The 13,121-nt window shown below is 39.6% G+C and overlaps 2 long non-coding RNA genes across 2 annotated transcripts; both read left to right on the top strand.

The window, feature by feature from the left end:
- Nucleotides 1-1,682: 1,682 nt before the first annotated feature.
- Nucleotides 1,683-3,946, top strand: LOC131737481 (uncharacterized). Its single transcript, XR_009329122.1, has 3 exons — nt 1,683-1,863; nt 2,308-2,444; nt 2,733-3,946. It is a non-coding gene; the product is annotated as an uncharacterized LOC131737481 (long non-coding RNA).
- Nucleotides 3,947-6,101: 2,155 nt separating this feature from the next.
- Nucleotides 6,102-10,019, top strand: LOC131737480 (uncharacterized). The gene is made up of 4 exons (XR_009329121.1): nt 6,102-6,514; nt 6,899-6,952; nt 7,157-7,294; nt 7,879-10,019. It is a non-coding gene; the product is annotated as an uncharacterized LOC131737480 (long non-coding RNA).
- Nucleotides 10,020-13,121: the final 3,102 nt, after the last annotated feature.

Here is a 13,121-nt window from a genome sequence, read left to right as displayed (position 1 = left end):
ACTATAAACAAAAATGGTTGGGTGAGTAAGCAGTGGTGTTTGCCTGCAACCAAAGCATTGTAGATTAGCTTTGGGGAGGAGCTGCATGGTCAGCATTATCTACTCATTAATGAACAGAGAGCTGCCCATGCTGTGTAGTCCAGCCTCCTAACATTCCTCTCTCCTCTCATCTCACTCTCTCTCTCTCTCTCTCTCCAGGACCTCATCTGTCACCCGCAGCACATCCTGGAAAACGAAGGGTTAACCAAAGTGGCCCGGATGGTTCATGCACTGACAGAGACAGCCGCGCAAGGACCCCTCTAGCTCCTAGGACAGGGCTGCCTACCGCTGCCCGACTCAAACTTGCCAAACACAGTCCAGTCAAAGATGTTCTGTGGTACCGAATCGAACATTTCTGCAGTAATATTGATATTTTTGGTCCAGTGCAGGTATCACTTTTTTACTGGCACTTTTAAGCCTTGAGTCGAGGGGCGGGGTTAATTATATCCGTCATTAAGTTGGGTCAGTCTGTCCGTCAGTATGTTGTTTTTTTTTTTGTTTGTTTGTTTGTTTTTTGTTTTTGTTTTTTTACCACATGGTCTCTAATCCTGAGTATCTTGCTCACCACATTACTGCAGGCTCTCTCTCTCTCTCTCTCTCTCTCTCTCTCTCTCTCTCTCTCTCTCTCTCTCTCTCTCTCTCTCTCTCTCTCTCTCTCTCTCTCTCTCTCTCTCTCAGAAGCGTTCTCCTCCTGTTTGCTGAATCAGCTCCATCCTTGCATTTGGTAATATATGAAGAACGTTAAAACGAAGAAAAACACAAGTTCCACTGCGGTCCACAAGGTGGTGCTATTTTGCCATTCAGAAGTTTTTCAGAAGTTTTGGGCAGTTTTAATAAAAAATAGCAAATTTCTTACTCGTTGACATCTCATCCTAAAACATATTGTTACAGAACGCATTTGTTATTCAATTGCCGGAACAGGAAAACGTTTTTATTGCCCATGGTATGCAGTTATTGTTTGCAACACAATATATATATATATATATATATATATATATATATATATATATATATATATATATATATATATATATATATATATATATATATATATATATATATCTCCTCTCAAAACCCCAGCCCCTCACAGACAATTTCCGCCTGGGAGGCTGTGCCCTTAAATAAATCACAATATCTTCCAAAGTATAGACAGCACAGGCATGGTTCAGGGCTTGAATTCAAGGTAACCCCTTGGGCATCAAGACTAAAACCTCAGGTGTGATAAAAGTCTTACTCAGTACCACACTGGAAGGAGATATCCAGAAAAAATACATAAAAAAACAACAAACGCTTTTCATTTTTTTATGTTCTATAGTCATTGTAGCTTGTAGCATATGAAAAGAGCCAGATTTTTTTTCCAGTGCTTCACCAACATGTCTAATATACTGGGTAAAAATTTGGAACTGTTTGAACAAAGGGATCAAATTCTACAGGAGTTTTTACAAAGCTAAGCCCAAGGGTCCCCAAACCTCTCCAAAAATAAACATTGTGTAAATCTTTATGTCAATTGATATACTAAGTTCTAAAAGGGATGTTATCTTCTGGCACCTCACAGGCTAGCCATTGCCACAAGCATTTGCCTTTGAAAGGTTTTTTTTTTTTTTTTTTTTTTTTTTTTCCCTTATCTCATTCAAGAGGTGGGCGTGTTTGTTTGCACATCAATTACTCTGTGATGCATTGGGTTACAAACACAGTAAAGGCAGCAGCAAAACGCAAGCTAGTCGATTGCTTTTGTTTTGAATGCATGGGGGTACTAGACACATTGCGAATGGGATATCTCAGCGGTGAAATGACGGATTCGAAAAATTCCTTCGCTGTTTGACGGTAGGAAAACAACGATTTTGATATCGAGTCAGCTTTTTTCTCTTTTGCTTTTGTAATAATATTAAAAATGAGTTATGAAATATAATATTTACGTGCAGTTCCGTGTTCCGCCGGCGGGGCAAGAGGGGCGTAAAAGGATATATACATATATATTCATACGGTTCATCAACTTCAAAGTGTTTAATTCTCGACGGTCTGGCAAAAACGTGCCGATGTTACGACGAATTCAGTGCCCCTGTCATGGCAAATTTTGCCCCCCTTCCAAATTTGTCCCCCCCTGAGTCATGTGACATGTCAGCGTTCTGTTGCTATGCGCGTCACTGCTTTTGCTCCACAGATCTTGACACTGACAGTTGGAGTTCGTTGGTGCCGTCATACAATTGTAATCAAATCATTTTTCTTTTTACAGTACAAATTTGTAATACTGTGTTTTTTCCCCCTCAGAAAACTACATTTATAAATCGATATGGATCACTTAAGAGCGGTATATCGCTACCTCAGCACAGGTGAGTATCCTGAAAAAGCCACCAAAGAAGAGAAGAGGGGTATCAGAAAGAAAGCCAGTACATTCGTTTTGAAAGGTAAAAAAAATAAATAAATATCGAAAATTAATATTAATACATTATAAGTTATTGAAGCCGTCCTGTATTTTTGAAGATGTACATAGACATTTAAATAAATGATAAACGTGTGTGTGTAATATATATATATATATGAAAGAAAAGGTTTAAAAGATTAAAACATCTCTCTATATATAACTAATAGCAGAAATGTGAGTACCAGAAAACAGAATTTGTATTAAAGAAGAATATATGTGTATATATATATATATATATATATATATATATATCTTTTTTCTTGTTTTGTAGCTGGATCTCTTACTCCTTTCCCGAGCTGTGAGAGAACTCCCCTCCCAGAGGTACATTTCTGTGATGTGGAGGTCTACTGCACATGCAGGAGACCATACAGGATTGGACTGGAGCTGATGGTGGAATGCGGGAGGTGTGGCGAATGGTTCCATGGCCAGTGTGAAGATCTACAGCCAGATGACCTCATAAGTATGGAGGAGTATATGTGCTGCATTTGCAGAGTTACACACATGGGTAAGCATGTAAGTAAAGGTGAAACAGATTTATTATTTTGTTTTTTACTATATGTTTTTTTGAACATTTTATACTAAGCATTCCAGCTTAGTATTATACTAACACTAAAATTTGGTAATGCCTGTCAAACAACTTTACCATAATTTATAACTATTTACATATGTACAGTAGGGCATTGTTAATAAGGCTCATTGTCTTCAGTGTTTATTTTTCATGAGCACACAACTACTTATTTTGAAGACTTTTTTTTTCAGGAGACCTTGGTTCTGTATTGAGACGTTTTTATTTGGAGAAATATTGCAGATGCTTTTGCACTTTCATTTTTAATTGGTATGGTAGTCTTAGTTTCTGAGCTACTGAATTATTGCCTGACTTGAGTATTTCCAGGGCAGAGATATCCAAAGTAAACTGGATGTCAGTTCTAACACCCACCTTGTTTTAATGTAGTTATTGTGAACCAGCTGGGGGAGGGGTTGATTCACTGTATTGAAGTGAATTTGTGCCAAATAAGGTGGGTGTAACATGATATAAAAGTACAGTAAATGTAATTCTGAAGTAATAAACAACTTCACATTTTACATGTGCATGTTACAGACAGTACATGTAATGCTTCAATTTCAAATTCGATTTCCATTCCTATTAAATGATATTAGACAATTACGTACTATACAAGTTAACAGTATGAAATGTCATTTTTAGACAGACAGCCTCTTTAAAGTCTTTCTTTTTTTGTGGGTTATGTGAGAAGGCATTTTAAAGTTCTGTTAAACCTGCTCCTAACACCCCACTCCATAGGTCAGGACCTTGACGTGGTGAGTGGGCTTTTTACCAAAGCTGACCTACAGTATAGCTTTTTTTTCACCACTGCTTACGCATTAAGTCCTGGATAGCACTTTACAATGGAAATATGCAATCTGATCATGTACTGATCATGTTTTATTGTGAAGAATACAGAAAATAAAGTTTGTTACATTTTTCAACATGTTGTGCCTTTTTTGTGAATGTCTTTCTGGTTCTGACTACTACAACTGATACACAACTCACTAAAATGACTGAGTTCAGATTTCTGCTCGCCATGCAGTGCTCTGTTAAGGGTTCCCCAGCACTAAGACTGGACAACTCAGATCTAGATTGACTTCTACTCTAGCATTTACACAAATCTGACATCCTCTATGCTTCATTAGTTAAGAGCCTGAATTATAGACACTAAAGTCAGGGACAATATGTAGTGGTTAACAATCACATTGCTTCTAGTTCCAAATTTGTACTTTTGAGTGTTCGAAGTTATGGAAGAAACATTCTTATTTTATAGCATATGATATAATTTGGCTTCATACATATTTAACAAATGCATATACAGTATTACTCATAACAAAGGAACAACAACCAATCTGCAGACCTGCTTTGAGAAATGATAGGCTCCATTCCAGGATGATGCCAATGATCTGACAAACACTGTAGGAAGTGGCAACACATACAATGAGGGTGTATTACTTCATTTTTTTATGACAAGTTATATGGTTAAACTAAGAGAAATTTGTTTGCAGATTTAGTGCAAGACCATGCATGAATAATGCTAAATATTAAACCTTTTGACCTGTTAATTCCTTTAATTTTTAACATTCCCTAAATATTTCTCACAATATACACTGAAGCTACTGTATAACCTATATTAATCATACTGCCTTATTGGAGTAAATAACAATATTTGTTGATCACAAACTTATTGGCACATTTTAAATTAAAGTCTGTAAGTTAAGGTTAGTCTTAATTGAGTTAGTCACTATTAATCAATTAGAAACCGCTACTTATCAATTTAGCAATATTATTTAAAAAAAACCAAAAAAAAACCCATTAGCTGTAAAACATGCACAGAAACTGAAGCAAAATAGTTTGTGCACTTAGCACAGCATGGTCAAAACAAAGGAGTTGGATCTAGATGTGAGAAAACCACTTGTTACAGTGACTACTACAGCAGAAGGGGAATCGATAAAGAGCGTTGTGGATAAAAAAAAATCGTAATACAAAAATCCACAATAATCAAGAAGTATTTGAAGACTAATTCAACTGAAACGATGGAAAGAAGTGGACGTTCCAGGAAAATTACGACTATAGCATAAAGAATTGTTCGAGCAGCTCGCAAAAATCCACCATTAACAGCCAAGAATTTAAAGTATTGCAGTGTATGAAATAACTATACAAAGTCATCTAAACACAAAAGGCTTATACGCGACCTTAATGGTAACCACATTTGACAACAATTCAAATAAAAAAATAAAAAAATAAAAAGCGTCTTGAATGATCTTTAGTTAAGGGTGTCAATAATTTTGTCTGCAACTGTATGTAATCATGACAACTCCCTGATTGTGATCCATAAGTATAGCAAGACTAAACATCAACATGACTACCCACAAATGTGTAGAAATTATTACCAGACTATACTTCTAACTTATTGTTTGTTATAAACATTTTGTTTATTTGAAAAGTTACAATTTTAATATAACGTTTGCGTTACATTTGTGATCATTTAGCTGTTCTACTTTATTATTATTATTTATTAGCATATATATGTAATTAAACCATATTTAATGTCTTTTATATTTACTGTAAAAGTTCTTATGTAATCGCGTGAAGAGCAATCAAATGCAATACAACCATTTATGATACAAAAAAACATTGTTAAATATTAAAAATAAATCTAATAATAATACGAATAAATGTAAAAAAAACACGCAAACGTAATTTTCAGTAAGTAAAACAAAAGCAATCAAATTAAATACAACCATTTATGATACAAAAAACATTGATAAATATAAAAAAAAATGCCAATAAAAAAAGCAAACGTAACTTTCAGTAAGTAAAATGCCGAGATGTTTTACCCTATCCTCTCTTCGCATCGCGAAACTTAATCGTCACGTGACTCGTACGCTAATATGTCACATGACTCAGGGGGGGACAAATTTGGCAGGGGGGCGAAATTTGCCATGACACCCCCTAGGATTGATGTGTCCTCGGCGGATGTGCGCATGCGCTTGCAACAAACCTTGCGATCTGCCAACGGATCGCGTGTGATTCCTCGCTCACGACGCAAAGCGCGTAACCTGTCATTGCAATCCACTAGACTGTAGAGCAGCGCCTGCTGCAACGTGAACGTGCGGTCTGCTGCAAACGGGAGCGAGTTTATTGCTTCTGGACGGAAAATGTTTGTGCAAGCTTGTGATTTCAGCGATTCTACATCCAGAACAAATTGTTTAAACACAGTCACAACAACAACAACTATATATTGTGTTTGTTCAAATGTGTATAAATGAGCTAGTTACTTACTCTTATTAGGACGGAAGTATTGTATGTACTCTTACTATATTGTGATTATCGAACTGTGTACATGGACATATTTTAGTAAACGTTGCTCTGAAGTTATTGTATATTTTATCTGCTCTTACTGCATTGTGAAATATGTATATTTTGTGAGAGCTGTAAGTCGCCCTGAGTGAGGGCGTCTGCTAAGAAAATGAATAAGAAAAAGAGGAAGAAAACAAAACGCAACGGTAATTAAATGAAGTCTTGTGACAAATTGTACCAGTATGTTTCACAGAGCACAATAAACACATTGAAACACTCTCGTTTATATTTATTTATTATTATTACTACAGAGGTAATCTACTACGTGTAAATTAAGCCAGTTATTTTATAATTCAGTTAAATGCAGTACAATCTTCTAAATGTTTATTTACTTATTTATTTGTAAGCAATTCCTGCTGACAGTGTTGTGAGGAGCGTGCAGTAGCAGAAAAGATTCTGGAAACTTGTACATAAATACTTTAGTTTATTTCTCATTGAAGAACACATTTTTCTTTTAAAATATTACTTGGTACTGTTTTTTTGTCTGTTAATATTTAAGTGAGAAGTTTCTTTTTGTTTGTTTTATTCAGGAATTATTTCTTAAATCGTGAAGTCACGCCCGTGACGAGGACAATAGAAACAGGGTTAGTAAAAAAAAAAAAAATAGAAGTACAATGTTTCAATTATGATTCGATTTGTAACGTTTGATTTCCATATGAAATACTGAGAGAAGATGAGTGTATTATGTTAATTTATCAAATGAACAGCAGGGCATTGCAACATATTCGATTGTATAATGATGAGTGTAGCAAATGTATTAAAAACCTATTTTAACTCTTTTGATCTAGTCATCTTAACGAAGATTATGGATCCAACAATGTACAGGGAAATATTACTGTACAAGACAATGGGAAAATACCCCGAGAAGGCCAGGAAGGGGGGAAAATTCATCATCCGGAGGCGTGCAGGACAATATGTGGTTCAAGGTAATTCAAAGCTTGGATGGGTTGCAAATGCTATAAATTCAAATTAAATTAAATTTCACAAAACCCCAAAATGTATAGCTAACTTACCTGGAGAGGTGGTGGTGGCGCTATTTGCCAAATAAATAATAGGCTAATATTATTTTTGTTGCTTTACCGTGTTGATGACCATTCGTTAATGGGTAAGGGCGTCTGCTAAGAAATAAATAATAATAATAATAATAATAATAATAATAATAATAATAATAATAATAATAATAATAATAATAATAATAATAATGTCTAAGGTATCTTCACTACAACGAAAACATAATTAGCCAACGTAACTTATTTTCAGCAACAGATGCTACTGTAATCGTATTAGCCTAATAATATATTGTTGGATAGCTGTATATTAACTTTGTAGTTCACCAAACGTTTCGTTTAACAAAACTCAGAGATATTCATCCCTAGTAACCAATCTCACTTAGAAAAAAGCAGGCACGGCTAACTACAGGACTACGGGTGAAAATCACTGCCATAGCTGAATATGTGTTTACAACCCAGTCTATATGTTTTTTTCCTTATTATTTTCTATTGTTTATTAGATGGAGAGCTCTATTATATATGTAAGAAGGGTACAGAGCCATCAATGAAGGTGAAGGTGGTCAAAGGCACTGAAGAGGCAGACAGTCTCTTCCTGGAATTTCATGCAAGTGCTATAGGGGCACACTGTGGCCAACACAGAACCAGAGAGGCAATTTCCTCCAGATATTACTGGCCTGGAATGAGTTCCGATATTGATAATTGGGTGGGTGCTTTTTGAGTGCAGTACATGACCTACACCAGTATCCAATACAATAACTAGAGAGATCAATCGGTTTTTGGTTATAAAAATTAATAAATGAAAAGGAAGTTTAAACAACAGCTCAACTGAGTTTTCTTAACATTGAAAAATCTTACACTGTGTTATAAACTTTAAAAACATTTTTATGCAAGTGCCATCCTGTTAGAGGCTATGAGACTGACACCAGCTGTTTGCTATATACCTGGTAACATTTCATTAAATTAACAAAAATATTTTCCAATAATTCACAGTTTGGTAACATAATATGAAAGCGACATGTCGTGGAATTCTAAATAAAAGGAAGAGAGACTGCGAGTTCCAAACACACAGGCCTTTATTTCTTAAGTTTGCAAACTGAAAACACTCTCAACACACAGGGTGCTAGATAATCATCGAGCAGTGTTTCAACATACAGAGTTAGATCAGTTTCTTATATACCTTAAAACTGTCAGCAAGGCAGAGGGTTAGCCAATGATGATTCAGATATTAGCATATAAGGAAAAACAACTTATAACTGTGCATACCTGGCATATAGCTAAGCAAACAGATAACAGGATGGGTGGTTTGGGTGTACGTACAAAGAAACAAGTCTGGCTCATCCTGTTATCTTCACAGCCACAGCTGCAGTGTAGGCATCTTGCGGTTCCTTGTAACAAACTTTATCTTAGGCAAAGCATACAAGGTTATGCGAGCAAGGTTATAGGAGTACAAAATGCCAGTACATTATGTCGAGCCAATTCTATTTTTCTGTAACATATTCTATTAAAAGCTGCCGTCCCGAGAGCCAGAGGGGGTGGAGCTGCCGTCCCGAGAGCCAGAGGGGGTGGAGCTGCCGTCCCGATAGCCAAAGGGGGTGGAGCTGCTGTCCCAAGAGCCAGAGGGGGTGGAGCTGCAGTCCCGAGAGCCAGAGGGGGTGGAGCTGCCGCCGCCCGAGCAAGAGGGGGAAGAGGTGAAGAGCCCGCCGGCACCACAGCCCCGACCACCACCCCTGCGGTCCAGTCCGGCACCGCCGCTGTGTGCGGTCCCTCGCCCCTTGCTCCTGGACACCCTTCCGGTTTGCTTGGACCTCCCTTCGCTAGACCTGGAGCCCAGGAGTCTGCAGAACCGGTCACAGTTCTCCACCTGGTTCCATGCTCCGCTCCTCCCAAGCACCAAGACGTCGCTGCGCAGCTCCCAGACGGCGCTTGAGCTCCCCCTGGTCACTACTTTGCTCCCCCTGGGTGATTGGACGTCCCCCTGACAAACCGGTGGGGTCCCTCGTCACAGGTGCGCGGTCCCTACCTGGCGGGGCCAGAACATGGACCGGCCCACCCTCAAGTCCGCCCATGGAAGAGGGCGAAAAGAGACATTGATGGACTCGAGGGTGGGTGGTTGTGTTTTAGGGGAGGAGGTGGCCGACGAATGGCCGGTGTCTTGAAAAGACAAGGGGGGGGGATATGTGAGACAGCAGGGAGGGGGTTAAAGCCTCCCTGAAGAAAAACATGTGCGGAATGCACATTTGTTTAGTTTATTTGTTTTTGTTTATTGTTTAATTGATTTGCTTTATCGTTGAATTTAATTTGTTAATTGTTTTATTATTAATTATCCCCTGCACCTGGTAAATATTGTCAAATTAGGACCAGGTGCAGGGTATTTAAGGGAGGCAGTTAGTCTGCTCATGGCTGCTGAATAGAAGGAGGCAGAAGAGGTGCTCTGCTTCCGAGCAGTCAGGAGGAAACGTAAGCGGTGTAAACCTGTGTGATATGGTCTGTTTGTGGTGTTGTGTTTGGTGGGGTGTCAGGGTGTTCCCGAAAGTTTAGTCAGTGCTCAGAAAGAGCTAGGTGTTTATTTTGTTTTGTTTGTATTAAAAATAGCGCGTCAGCGCGGGAAAAAAAATCCATTCCTGTGTCTTGGGTCGTGGTTTTAAAGGGGCAACGAACCCGTGTGGGTGCGATTCGTTTTACTATATATATATATATATATATATATATATATATATATATATATATATATATATATATATATATATATATTTAATAGAAATCAGACTTTGCTTTTGATTTTTTATTCAACATAATATTGTAAATAAGAAAACAAATGAAAACGGCATGGACAAAAATGATGGGACCGCTAACCTAATATTTTGTTGCACAACCTTTAGAGGAAATCACTGCAATCAAACGTTTTCTGTAGCTCTCAATGAGACTTCTGCACCTGTTAACAGGTAGTTTGGCCCACTCTTCCTGAGCAAACTGCTTCAGCTGTCTCGGGTTTGATGGGTGCCTTCTCCAGACTGCAAGTTTCAGCTCTTTCCATAGATGTTCGATAGGATTCAGATCAGAAGTCATAGAAGGCCACTTCAGAATAGTCCAATGTTTAGTTCTTATCCATTCTTGGGTGCTTTTAGCTGTGTGTTTTGTGTCATTATCCTGTTGGAGGACCCATGACCTGCGACTGAGACAGAGCTTTCTGACACTGGGCAGTACGTTTCGCTCCAGAATGCCTTGATAGTCTTGAGATTTCATTGTGCCCTGCACAGATTCAAGGCACCCTGTGCCAGGCGCAGCAAAGCAGCCCCAAAACATAACCGAGCCTCCTGCATGTTTCACTGTAGGTATGGTGTTCTTTTCTTTGAAAGCTTCATTTTTTCGTCTGTGAACATAGAGCTGATGTGACTTGCCAAAAAGCTCCAGTTTTGACTCATCTGTCCAAAGATGTCAATATGCATTTTAGCAAATTCCAGTCTGGCTTTTTTATGTTTTTCTGTCAAAAGTGGAGTCCTCCTGGGTCTTCTTCCATGGAGCCCACTTTCGCTCAAAAAGCGACGGATGGTGTGATCAGAAACTGACGTACCTTCACCTTGGAGTTCAGCTTGTATCTCTTTGGCAGTTATCCTTGGTTCTTTTTCTACCATTCACACTATCCTTCTGTTTAATCTGGGGTCGATTTTCCTCTTGCGGCCGCACCCAGGGAGGTTGGCTACAGTTCCATGGACCTTAAACTTCTTAATAATATGTTGTCACAGGAACATCAAGCTGCTTGGAGATGGTCTTGTAGCCTTTACCTTTACCATGCTTGTCTATTATTTTCTTTCTGATCTCCTCAGACAACTCTCTCCTTTGCTTTCTCTGGTCCATGTTCAGTGTGGTGCACACAATGATACCAAACAGCACAGTGACTACTTTTCTCCATTTAAATAGGCTGAATGACTGATTACAAGATTGGAGACGTGTGTGATACTAATTAAAGAAACTAATTCGTTTGAAATATCACTATAATCCAATTATTTATTATCTTTTCTAAGGGGTACCAACAAATGTGTCCAGGCCATTTTAGAATATATTTGTAGAATAAGCAATAATTCATCTCTTTTCACAGCTTCTTTGCTTTATTCTATGACATACCAAAGGCATGCAAGTATACATGATAAAATAGCTTTTAATTTCATCACTTTTCAGGAGGAATGAAGCATTATTTCAATGAGCTGTAAGGGTACCAACAAATTTGAGCATGTCTTTATATATATACACTGAGTGTACAAAACATTAGGAACACCTGCTCTTTCCATGAAATAGACTGACAAGGTGAATCCTGGTGAAAACTATGAATCCTTATAGATGTAACCTGTTAAATCCACTTCAATCAGATGAATGTAGATGTAGATGAAGGGGAGACAGGTTAAAGAAGGATTTCTAAACCTTCACACCATTGAGACATGGATTGTGTATGTGTGTGTGACAGAAATACAATGAGTTCTGGTGATAAATCTTCCTCCCGACCTGTGAGGGCGCTAAAGAACGGGAGGAGAAGTATCTGGAAGGGCTGGCCTGACAGTTCGTTTCCGGGACCGGGAAGTGGGTCAGCCTGGAAGGAAGCGAGACTCTGTTGTAAGACCGTATTGATTTGACAGGTAAACGAGGGGCAGCTGCAAGTAATAAGGCAGCTGCAACCGTTTACCTAGATATCATGCAGGATTACATATAGGGGCCAGGGTAACGCTGTTCTTTTCCTTCGTTTGGGTTAAATGTTTGGAGAGAGAAGGATCGAGAGAGGAGCTCTCATTGTTAATAGAGAATAAGAGAAAGAATTATGTGTTGTGTTGTGTTGTGTGTGTCTGTGTAATTGTCTGTGTTTTTCACCACCAGACAGTTAAAGCACTACTCCGGAGCTGTCGCCAAGGGTCAGCACTATCCAGAGCACCACTGCACCCCGCACTATCTGTGTTTGCACTAAAGCACCATCACGACTGCACTCACCCAGGACTGGTGTCCGTCTGTTTGTTTTTGTTCAGGACTGTGCCTTGTTTATTGTTATCCCCGTGCGTTACACATTGTTGTGTATCGCCGGGGATTTAGTTATTTTTCGGTCACCAGACCTGGAAAAGGAATAAAGCACTTTTTCACTGGAATACCGTTGTCTGCCTGTCACTCCTGCACCGCATCACCGCTACACCTGTTACCCTTACCAGGCACTGGGATTATGGACCGCAACGCACTGGCGGAGCTGCTGCAGGCGCTGGAGAGCAGACGCGACGCAGAGGAGAGAAAGAGGGAGGAGCGCTACATGGCGCTCATTGAACGGGTAGGGCTGGCCGTTACCGCAGTGACGACCCCTACCACAACACCGCTGATGTCGCCCCCGAAGGCACGGGCAATGAAGATGTCGGCGGAGGATGACCCGGAGGCATATTTGGTGGCGTTCGAGCGGCTGGCTACCGCGGTGGCTTGGCCGCGGGAGTTCTGGGCCAGCCAGTTGGGACCCTGCCTGATTGGGGAGGCTCAGGCAGCCTACCAAGCGATGAGTGACCATCACGCCACCGAGTACGACCTGGTCAAGCAGGCTATCCTCCGCCGCCTAAACATCACTACAGAGATTCACCGGGCGCGGTTTAGGGAGTACCAGAGAGCCCCGGGGACACGCCCCAGGGTGGTTGCAGAGCGGTTGTGCGACCACATGGTGCATTGGCTGACCCCCGGGAAGAAGACCGCCCAGCAGATGGGGGAAGCCATTGTGGTAGAGCAGTTC

The sequence above is a fragment of the Acipenser ruthenus genome, chromosome 7, assembly GCF_902713425.1.
Source record: "Acipenser ruthenus chromosome 7, fAciRut3.2 maternal haplotype, whole genome shotgun sequence".
Classification (NCBI taxonomy): Eukaryota; Metazoa; Chordata; class Actinopteri; order Acipenseriformes; family Acipenseridae; genus Acipenser; species Acipenser ruthenus.
Note: the sequence above shows the minus strand (reverse complement) of the source record. Positions and strands in the feature narration are given on the sequence as shown.